Source organism: Pinus tabuliformis, chromosome 6 (assembly GCF_031772625.1).
Source record: "Pinus tabuliformis cultivar Carrire ecotype Pingquan chromosome 6, CPIR1, whole genome shotgun sequence".
NCBI lineage: Eukaryota > Viridiplantae > Streptophyta > Pinopsida > Pinales > Pinaceae > Pinus > Pinus tabuliformis.
Genome location: NC_142292.1, coordinates 1,741,674,164 through 1,741,685,166, shown reverse-complemented (window position 1 = coordinate 1,741,685,166; position 11,003 = coordinate 1,741,674,164).

Here is an 11,003-nt window from a genome sequence, read left to right as displayed (position 1 = left end):
GATGCGTGGCAAGCGGAGGAGATAGAAAACTGCCACTCATCGCACGCTAACGGTCGAGCAAGTCAACTGTGTGAAATGAGCGAATGGCGTTGGATCTGGGGGATCTATATCTAACTGCTAAGATCGCGCCTAATGAGAAGATCGAATTTAACAAGGGATTAAGCCATGATTTAGAAGAATTTGAGGTCCGCTTGGACCACCAAGGTGGCGGAAGACTCATTCCACAGTGTAACTGAAGAAAACAAACTAACGAGGCAAAGCTAGCACCGTGCGTAGGAGGACAAGTGGCCACTCCCTATTAGCCTAATGATGACGCCGAGCCAGGGAGCTCCAAGAGAAGCCACAACAAGAGATCTGATGGAAGTGGAAGGGGAATCAAATAGCCATGAGCTTGAATGGCTTTAAAGCCATGAACAGAGAACATAACAGGAGACAGAGAGGTCACAAAGAGAAGAACAAGAAGAAGAAGACGAATACAAAGAGGAGAAGAAACAGTGAAGCAATAGCAGAAAGAAGATAGAGGGCCAAGCCGACCAAAGGCAACGTCGAGCACCAGAGAGCTTGAGAGATTTGAGCCATCCCTGAGAGGATCTGTCAGACCAGAGAGGTCAAAGATCTAGTAAGGAAAAGGGTCTACGTACTCTAGTGGCTTGGGGAATCCAAGAACCACCCTGCGAAGAAAATCTGTTTTAGGAGAATACTGAGCTCCTGCATTGTAATTCTATGCTTAAGACACAATAAAATAACGCCACCACTGAGAGCTAGATCAAAGATGTAGCCCTGGAGGATAGGGTGAACTACTTATTAATTGTTTTGTTCTTGTATTTGCTTATTGTATTTCTCTACCGTTTTCCATTCCAAGTGTCTATGTATTTGCAATCTGATTGATCTGTTGCCTAAATAACATAGACACACACCAGCACATGAGTATGTAATACCTTCATTTAATAATTCATTAACTGAGATCACTCATAGGATGATTATCAGATCACTCAGGCCTAAAAGTATTATAGTGCTTGGTGATCTATGTGGATTATTGTCTCCTTTACCATCAGATGGTGCTTCCACTTCTTCACAACTTTCACCTGGGCATAAAGTTCCTTGTCATAGGTAGGGTATTTAAGGATTTCCCCATGAAATACTTCAAAATGGTAGCATACAGGCCTTCCTCCCTGCATCAAGACCACTCCCATAAAACGCCCACTCACATTTGTCTCCACTTCAAAGGGTCACTACAAGTTTGGTAATTATAGTATGTATGTTTCCACAGACAGTAACATATTGATGATGAGAATTTTTGGACTCCTGTGTTAATTCTTCGAAGAGCCAAACATTTTGGGTGAACACTTCACCCATCTTCGGGGGCACGAAGCAACCTAATTATAGGAAGAGAGTTAGATCAGAATATATAGATAAAGGATAAAAGAATTAGTTGTTAGAGTGATGAAATTAGCCATTGGGAAAATTTTAAATTATAGATTTAGTGGGATGAAGCTTTGGCTAACCATAAGCATAGATGAATAAAATTCCATGATGAATTCAAAGTTAATGGTATTCTTAATAAATAATACGATTGAGATAAATGGATTAAATTTGGAATATAAATATATTTTTTTAGGATCAAAATTCAAAAATTCCAAAGATTATTAAAAATTAAAAATTAATTACATTTTAATTAAATAATATATGATTAAAGGAATTAATAAAAAGGAGAGGGCCATGAGGTCAACTATGAATTATAATAATTTTCTAGAAGCGATTAATACGTTAGAAAATCCAAAAAAGGAGGATTGGGGAAATTGAAAACTAATGTTAATCACAAAATAAAATTGTAAAATTTCATGATAAAGTCAAAATCAATGATATTATTAATAAATAATAGGATTGAGGTAAATGGATTAAATTTAAATTTAGAATATAAATTTATTTTGTTAGGATCAAAAATAAAAAAGTCAAAGATTATTGAAAATTCATTAAACTTTAATTGGATAATATATGATTGAAGAATTGGAATAAAAATGAGAGTGTCATAAGGTCAACTATGGGAATTATAAATTAGAATAATTTTCTAGAAGTGATTAATAGGTTAGAAAATCCAATAAGAGGAGGATTGGGGGAGATTGAGAACTAAAGTTAAACATAGGGGTGAAGAGAATAGATATGGAACTAAATTAAACATAAAATATAATTGTAAAATTGGAAGAAAAAGAGAGATAAGAGGAAAATGATTAACAAAGGTTAAAAATAATTATTATTAATTGATGAAAAGCTTAACTAACAATGTTAAAATGGATAAATATGATGGGATATTTATAATCAAAGTAAATTAGATTGGTAAAAAACTTAAAAAGGGGGATAAAGAATAATCAAAACTTTTTTAAAAGAAGGATTAGAGGAAGGGGGGAGAGGGATATGGTGGGGTTGAGAAGATTAAAAATGGATGGTGCATTTCCAAGAGTGGCTTAGCCAGTATCCATCATCATAGTTAAAACTATTAGGATGCTTTTTAGTTTCAATGGCCTTTCTAATAACTTGAGTGGAGTGATAAGTGTTGGAGCTAAGATTTTTTTTTTGTCAAAACATATGAGGTACTCGGTCAAATGGGAATGCTTAGAAATGACAAATTTTTCAATGTGGTTGTGGAAGGTGTCATCCATGTGATCTTTCAACCGAGCTTTGAAGGATATACTGATTTGACCTATGTAAGATTTCCCGCAGGAGTAGGGAATCTCATACACTCTAGGACCTAACAAAGGGTCACTTTTATCCTTAGCTGATGTGAAGAGCTGACTAGGGTTTTTTTGGGGATTCAAGAAGGTTTTGATATTCCTTTTAAAAAGGATCTTGAATGTATGATCGATAACCCCTTGAATGTAAGGAAGGGTTACTTTGGCCAAGGGAGAGGGAGAGGAATGGTTCTTGAGGTGCGTATGGAAACCAGAGTGAAAGGCTTTGCTGATCTGGGCATATGAGTATCCATTCGATTTAAGAGCCTTAAAGAGATGGCCTTTTTCTTTGGAAAAGGAATGGGAAGAAGAAATTGTTAGGCCCCTATACTACTAGTGTAAACCCTTATTGTTATTAGTACATCCCCCTTATTATATTGATGTACCCATGTAGTGGCCATATTGTTACTATTGTGCCCCATAGAAGCTCACTATTGTTATTGTTGTGCCCTTACATGATTATTGTTATGTCTGTTCTGATTATATTATGACCCCTTAGACTCCTATATATAGAAAGGATGTCTTTTCATTTGTATCATCCAAGAATTTTTCATTCATGTAATGTAAAGTAGGTTGACCCCTCGAAGAGGCTGAATTCTAAGGCACTGATCTATCTTTTCTATCTTTTTGTGAGCTGGTTTCATAACATTTGGTATCAGATCTTTGGATTCTAGGGTTTTGCTGCTCCAAACAGGCCATCGTGGCATTTCTGCTATAACTTTTTTTCTGCGTCATTTCAGACGCTAAAAAAAATCCCATTTGAGAAGAAATCACGCTGAAGCTCGAATCTAAATTTCAAAGCTTGTCTCACTATATTATTGGAAATATGATCTGAGGAAGTTAGGGTTTTTGCAAGCTCCAGAATTTAAGCTAAAACATGTCATCGTGTAATTTTCACTATATCTCTTTTGCTTCAACATTTCAGAAGCTAAGAAAAAGAACCCATTTGAGAAGAAATCTGTTTGAACCTTCGCTCCAAATTTTAGATCCTGTCTCGCTATATTTTCAGAGATATAGTTTGAGGAAGTTAGGGTTTTTGCAGCCCCCCAAAGTACATTCCAAATAGGCCACCTTGGGAAAATCATCATAACTATCTCTCTGAGCATCAGATTGAAATTTCATCAGAATTTACAGAAAGAGGACAAACTGTAGTTTCCTATTTATATTTTTTAGATCCTAAGGTCAAAAAAATGACACGTGGCACTTCATACAAGTTCGCTCTTCTAAGAAGTTATATAATCAAGTCATCTTGGGAGATTATGCATAACTCTTTATTGGAGAATTGCGCATAACTCTTTATCGGAGAATCTAAATTTAATCAGACTAGTGGCATTGAAAATAGGAAGCAGAGGGCTACTGCAGGTCGCAATTTCAGAACGGGAAGAATCAAAATTACAGAGTTATATTCATTTCAAGATCGAGCTCCTAAAATCAAGAAAAGGCGATATGAGGAAGTTTGATGGCAAGGATCTAGTAAATTGGATACTTCAGATGGAGAAATATTTTGATCTACATGGTGCACCACTGTTACAAAAGGTATGTATCGCATCTTCATATTTAGAACCAGATCAATTTTTATGATATAAAGGGCTTTGTTCTCGTAAACGACTTGTTACGTGATCAATCTTCATGGAGGAAATGATAGCACATTATGACGATACAAAGAGCAACACCTTCTTTGGAGAAACACCACAACAATTGGAAAGAGTAAAAGGGCTTTGTTACATAGTGGAAAGTAAAATTATGGCAGCAAGGAAATCTACCCCTCACAACTATAAAGATGGAAGTGTTGTTTCTCGTAGCCTTCCACAACCTACAAGGGTTACACCACAAAATTTGAAGAAGAGAGAGAAAAAGGGTTTTGTTACAATTGTGATAGCAAATGCACTAAAGGTCATAAGTGTGCTGAGAAGAAATTATTTTACATAGAGTATGAAGAGGAGGAAGAAAAGGATCAAGAAACATCAAAAGAAGAGGATATACACCAGGACCCAACCCCAGAGAAAGAAGAAATGAATCAGACCATATCTTGTAAAGAATTGGCAAGAATTACCACTCTTCAAACTCTCAAGATAAAAAGACATATCAAGAAGAAAAAGGTGCAAGAAGTGAAAGATCACGTCGAGAAAGAAGAAATGAATCCAACCATATCTTGTAATTCATTGGTCGGAATTACCACTCCTCAAACTATCAAGATAGAAGGGCATATCCAAAAGAAGAATGTTCAAGAAGTGAAATATCACATCGAGCATCAAGAAATGAATCCGACCATATCTTGTAAATGATTGGAAGAAATTACCACTCCTCAAACTCTAAAGATAGAAGGACATATCAAGAAGAAAAAGGTTCAAGCAGTGAAAGATCACATCGAGCATCAACAACAAGTTCTCCAACTTTTAAAGGATAACGCCACTTTGGTGAAAAATCAAATGAAACAACAAGTAGATCAACATCGTATTGAAAAATGTTTTGATGTAAGTGATTGGGTATTTTTACTGCTACATCTCAAGCAAGCTATTTATGAGAAGGAAATGTTGGCAATACTACATGCACTTAAGAAATGGTGACCTTACTGAATGGGAAGACACTTCAAGGTAAAAATGGATCATGATAGTCTTAAATACTTTTTAGAACAACTACTATCTTTAGAAGAACAGAAAAAATGTGTCACAAATATGTTGGGTTATGACTTTGACATCATCTATAGAAAATGGAAGCAAAATTTTGTTGCAGATGCACTCTCAAGAAAGGATGAGGATGTGGAAGCATTGTTTTGTGATATTTCTATCATCCAACCAGATTGGATAAACGAAGCAAGGGATGAATGGAAGAAGGAAAAGGAGGTATGGCCACTTATTCAAAAGTTGCAAAATATCCCAATTCAAACAATATTGCCAGAAATTGAAGAGGAAGGAAAAATCATATTGGAACCTGGAGCAGTCACAGAAACAAGAACCTGACAGCGATGAAATCGATCAATTTTAGAGTATCTCATCAAATGGAAGAACTTACCTGCTGAAGATTCTACATGGGAGGACAAGAATATTATATAGAAGCATCAAGAAGTACTCAAGCGTTGAGGACAACACTTTTTGAAGGACAGGGGCATGTTAGACCCCTATACTACTAGTGTAACCCCTTATTGTTATTAGTACAACCCCCTTATTATATTGATGTACCCATGTAGTGCCCATATTGTTACTATTGTGCCCCATAGAAGCCCACTATTGTTATTATTGTGCCCTTACATTATTATTGTTATGTTGGCTCTGATTATATTATGACCCCTTAGACTCCTATATATAGAAAGGAGGTCTTTTCATTTGTATCATCCAAGAATTGTTCATTCGTGTAATGTAAAGGAGGTTTCCCCCTCGAAGAGGCTGAATTCTAAGGCTTTGATCTATCTTTCCTATCTTTTTGTGAGTTGGTTTCATAACAGAAATGTGAATCACTCAGATGACCAGGGTTTTGAGGACAACAAATTTTTGAGAGGTATGGTCATGGTGGGAATTAGCATGAAGGTATTTGTCGGTATGAGTCTTCTTTCTGTAGAATTTATGAGTTAGGGAACCATCAGGGAGGAGAGAGATAAGGACATCGATGGGAAGGGAGTGGTTCTCTTCAATTTCCATAGTGAATTGGATTTGAGGGGTGATGCTATTAAGATGAGAAAGAAATGATTGGAGTGTAGGTAAACCATGGGACCAAATGACAAAGGTGTCATCAACAAAGTATTTCCAACATTTAGGATTAAGGTGGAAGGTTTCCAGGGCCTTGGCTTCAAAGTGTTCCATAAATATATTAGCAATGACAAGGGAAAGAGAAGAGCCCATGGCTATGCCTTGTGCTTGTTCATAACAAACATTGTCATAGGTGAAAAAATTGGTGGTAAGGCATATATTTATTAGGTTAAGCGTTTCAGGATCAACTAGCTTGGAAATGAGATCGATTGCTTTGGGGACAAGAATTTTGGTAAATAAGGAAACAACATCAAAGATAACCATTATGTCATTCTCACCAAGGGTAAGGTTCTAGATTTGCTGGATGAAATGATAAGAATCTTTGACAAAGGAAGAAGAACAACTAGAATATGGATGAATTTTTTTCACAAGGAACTTGGACAGGGCACGGGTGGGGCCTCCAATGGTGCTGACAATAGGTGTAAGGGGAATGTTTGGCTTGTGAATTTTGGGTTGACCATAAATTCTAGGGGTAATAGGATTTAAGGGAAAAGGCAGCTTATGGGTTTCAGGGTCAAGGGAAGAGGCTTTAATGGCTTTGGTGACCCTATTGTTGACAGATTGGAGGGGTTTTTTAGATAGATATTTGTAAGAAGAGGAGGAAAGGTGATCAACCATCTTATGATGGTAATCCGAGGAATTCATTACAACTGACATGTTGCCTTAATCATCTTTAAGGATGAGGATGTTAGGGTTGGAATTGATCCAACCAAAGGCTAAAAATTCCTCCTTAGATAGGTTAAGTTTAGGGACCTTGGATTTACGAAGAATGTAACCACATTCTTGTTGAAGCTCTTTTGCTACATGATCTATAAGGGAGTGTAAAATCGATTCAATCAAACAAATAATATCCTCAAAGGGAATAGAACAAGGGATAATGGCAAAGTTAAAACCTTTCTCAAGAATGCTTTAGGTGGGGGCGTCAAGCTCAACCAAGGAAAGGTTAACCACTTTAGAATTGAGAATGGAATGAGGAGGAATATGGGGTTGACATTTAGTATGGGGGGAAGGGGGAGAGGGGAAAAATGGATTGGAGTTATTATCATTGGAGGTAGGATTAGAAGAGGAAGAGGAATTAGAGGGGAGCGAAGAGGTAGTATGATAAAAAAATGATAAAGAGATGGGGAAAAATATAATGATGTGAAGGGGAAGTATTAAAATTAGAGGAATTAAAGGGATTATTAATTAGATTTGAAACATTATTATTGGAGGAATATGGAAATGGTTTAGATTATAATATGAGATAGAATTAAGGTCACATTGAGAATTAGAAGAGGGGACAAAATTTGGAGGAGTCAAAGGAGATAAATTAGGATGATTAAAATTTTGATTAGTAGAATTAAAAATCAATTTGTGGAAAGGTGAATAACCAATGGGATTACCGCATGGTAAGGAGGGAGAATGGAGATGCGAACCACTTGATTTAAATCCAACGCACCGCAGTGGAAGAGAGGGATTGGATATGTTGCAGGGATTAGAGTGCCTAGAGGGCGAGAGGGATGATTCAACAATGGGAGAACTGATGTAGTGATCAACTAGGGAAGTCGAGGAAGGGATAACTACCTGGGACGAAATGGAGGAATTGACAAGGATGGAGGGCATTGGGGGAAGAGTCAAAGGCGATAATTGCACTAACAATGAGGAAGCTAGATTGTGGAGGCTAGCTATAGTAGGGGGGAGATCGGAATAGCTGGGGCGAGGATGGGGATTCAACATTGAAAAATATAGCGAGAGGTCCGGAATATTAGATGTCGACGATGAGCGATGTGACAGAATATGATGGCAACGTAAATGATTATTAGGGTTACACAAATTAGATGGACAACACTCAGACAGCGGGGGAGGAAAGGTAAGGGGAGCCGAAAATATGGAAGGAGAATTACATCGGCTAGCTGGGTTATTTGAATAGCCTCGGGATAACACATACCAAAAAGATGAGGGTGGCCGAAGTGCCTGCTTTTGCAATAATGAGTGAAATTTCTGGATTTGCTTTTTATGAGTAGATTCTTGAAAATTTGAGGCAGAGATAGGAGACCTACGATCTATAATGATCCAAAGATCAGAATTAGTGATATATGCTAGCTTTAAATGTAATATGTATAATTGCGAAGATAATGACGATAAAACTGACCTAGTATGTTGTATTTCAGATATGAGAATAGCGAAACTAGTACCTGAAAGAATGCGATTGAGATCAGGTCTATGTGCTTGAGGAGGAAACCAAGTGAAGATTGGAAGAATTGAAGCATCTCGACACCTGTTTAAGAAAGCAAGGTCAGCAACTCTTCTTGCGATTTTGATCTTATGACCCTCTCATTTTTATTCAAATTCCTTCAATCATATATTATCCCATTAAAATTTAATGACTTTTTAATAATCTTTGAATTTTTGTATTTTGATCCCAACAAAATAAATTTATATTCCAAATTTAAATTCAATCCATTTACCTCAATCCTATTATTTATTAAGAATACTGTTGATTTTGACTTTATCATGGAATTTTACAATTATATTTTACGATTAACTTTAGTTTTCAATTTCCCCAATCTTCTTTTTTGGATTTTCTAACCTATTAATCGCTTCTAGAAAATTATTCTAATTTATAGTTGACCTTATGACCCTCTCCTTTTTATTCATTCCTTCAATCATATATTATTTAATTAAAATTTAATTAATTTTTAATAATCTTTGGAATTTTTGAATTTTGATCTTAACAAAATAAATTTATATTCCAAATTTAATCCATTTATCTCAATCTTAAATACCATTAACTTTGACTTTATCATGGAATTTTATTCATTTATGTTTATGGTTAGTCAAAGCTTCATCTCACTAAATCTGTAATTTAAAATTTTCCCAACAGTTAATTTCATTACTCTAACAGCTAATTCTTTTATCTTTTATCTATATATTTTGGTCTAGCTCTCTTCCTATCATCAAGTTGCTTCCTGCCCCTAAAGATGGGTGAAGTGTTCACCCAAAACATTGGGCTCGTCAAACAATGCGCACGGGAATTCATAAATTCTCATAATCAATAAGTTTGCTAATGCCAAAACTATTGCTTGACTAATATTCTTCTTTAGCTCCTCAAAGTCCCTTTGTTGAACCTTCCCCACTGGACACTCTTGCCACTTACTATTATGGCATGGAGCCTTGCTTCTACGACTTAAAATGAGGCTTTGAATTTCCTCACATATTGTGTTGCCCCAGTGAAACTCTTGACCTCAAAAACATTAGTAGGCACCAACCATTTCATGATTCCCTCCATCTTGGAAGGATCTATATTCAACTCTAATCCACCTATCACATACCCCTAATACACAAAATACTACTTTAGAAACTAAAACTTCTTGATATTTGGTAGGAATTTGTGCTTCTTTAATATCTCTAGTACTTGTTTCAAATTTGAGATGTGCTCCTCCCAAGTGGCACTATATACTAGTATATCATCCAAATAGACAATAACAAATGAATCTATAAAATATCACAGTACATCATTCATTAATCTCATAAATGTAGTCAGTGTATCACATAGGCCAAATTGTATGACCAACCATTCATACAAACCTTGCTAGGTTTTGAAGGTGGTCTTCCAAGTGTCTTTTTCTTTGAATCGAATTTGGTGATATTCATACTTTAAGTCTGCTTAGTGAATTATTTTTCTTGCTATTGTTGATCTGTAAATCATGTATCTTGGGTAGGGGGTACCTATTCTAGAGCATGCTTTTGTTCAATGCCCTATAATCTATACACATCCACCAAGTGTCATCTTTCTTTGGCACAATGATGATGAGTGATGCACATGGTGATGTAATCGATTGAATGACATGCCATTCCAATAGTTGTTGCAATCTTTTCTTCAACTCACTTGATTTTATAACAACCTGGTTGTATATCATAATGTTTAGCAATGGGGAGTCCAGAAATAGCTCAATCTCATGTTCCACTTCTCTCTTAGGTGGTGACCATTTATTCTCTTGAAACACATCCTTGTATTCCTTTAGCAACTCTTCTAGTTTTTTTTTTGTTTCTTAATACACCCCTCTAGGGATGCCTTGCCTCTTAATGACTCTTCTATAGAATTCTATTCTCTTAAAAATGTTCAAACATACTTCTTGCTGGAACTAATCAATTTCTTGTCTTGGTTGTAACTTACCAATGAAATTTTCAACTTGCCTTTGTGAGCATTGACGATGAATGATTTTCCATCCTTGGCGAGGCAATACAACTATTTGGCTCTCTCCATGAATATTTCATCTCACATGTACATGTAGGGATTCCCAAACACAACTCAACATACATAGAGGGGAATCACATCTAGTTCTACTTTACCAATAAAATAAACACTAATGGAAAATTTAATTTTGCATTATTTTGTTACCTTCATCTCTACATCATTATTTTCCCATCCCAGTGGATATGGCTTTGGATGATCACAAATTTTCAACCCCAATTTCTTGACCAGCTTTGCTACAATGACATTCGCCTGTGATCCTTATTCAAATAGAGCATCACTATTTGTCTTCTTGATCTG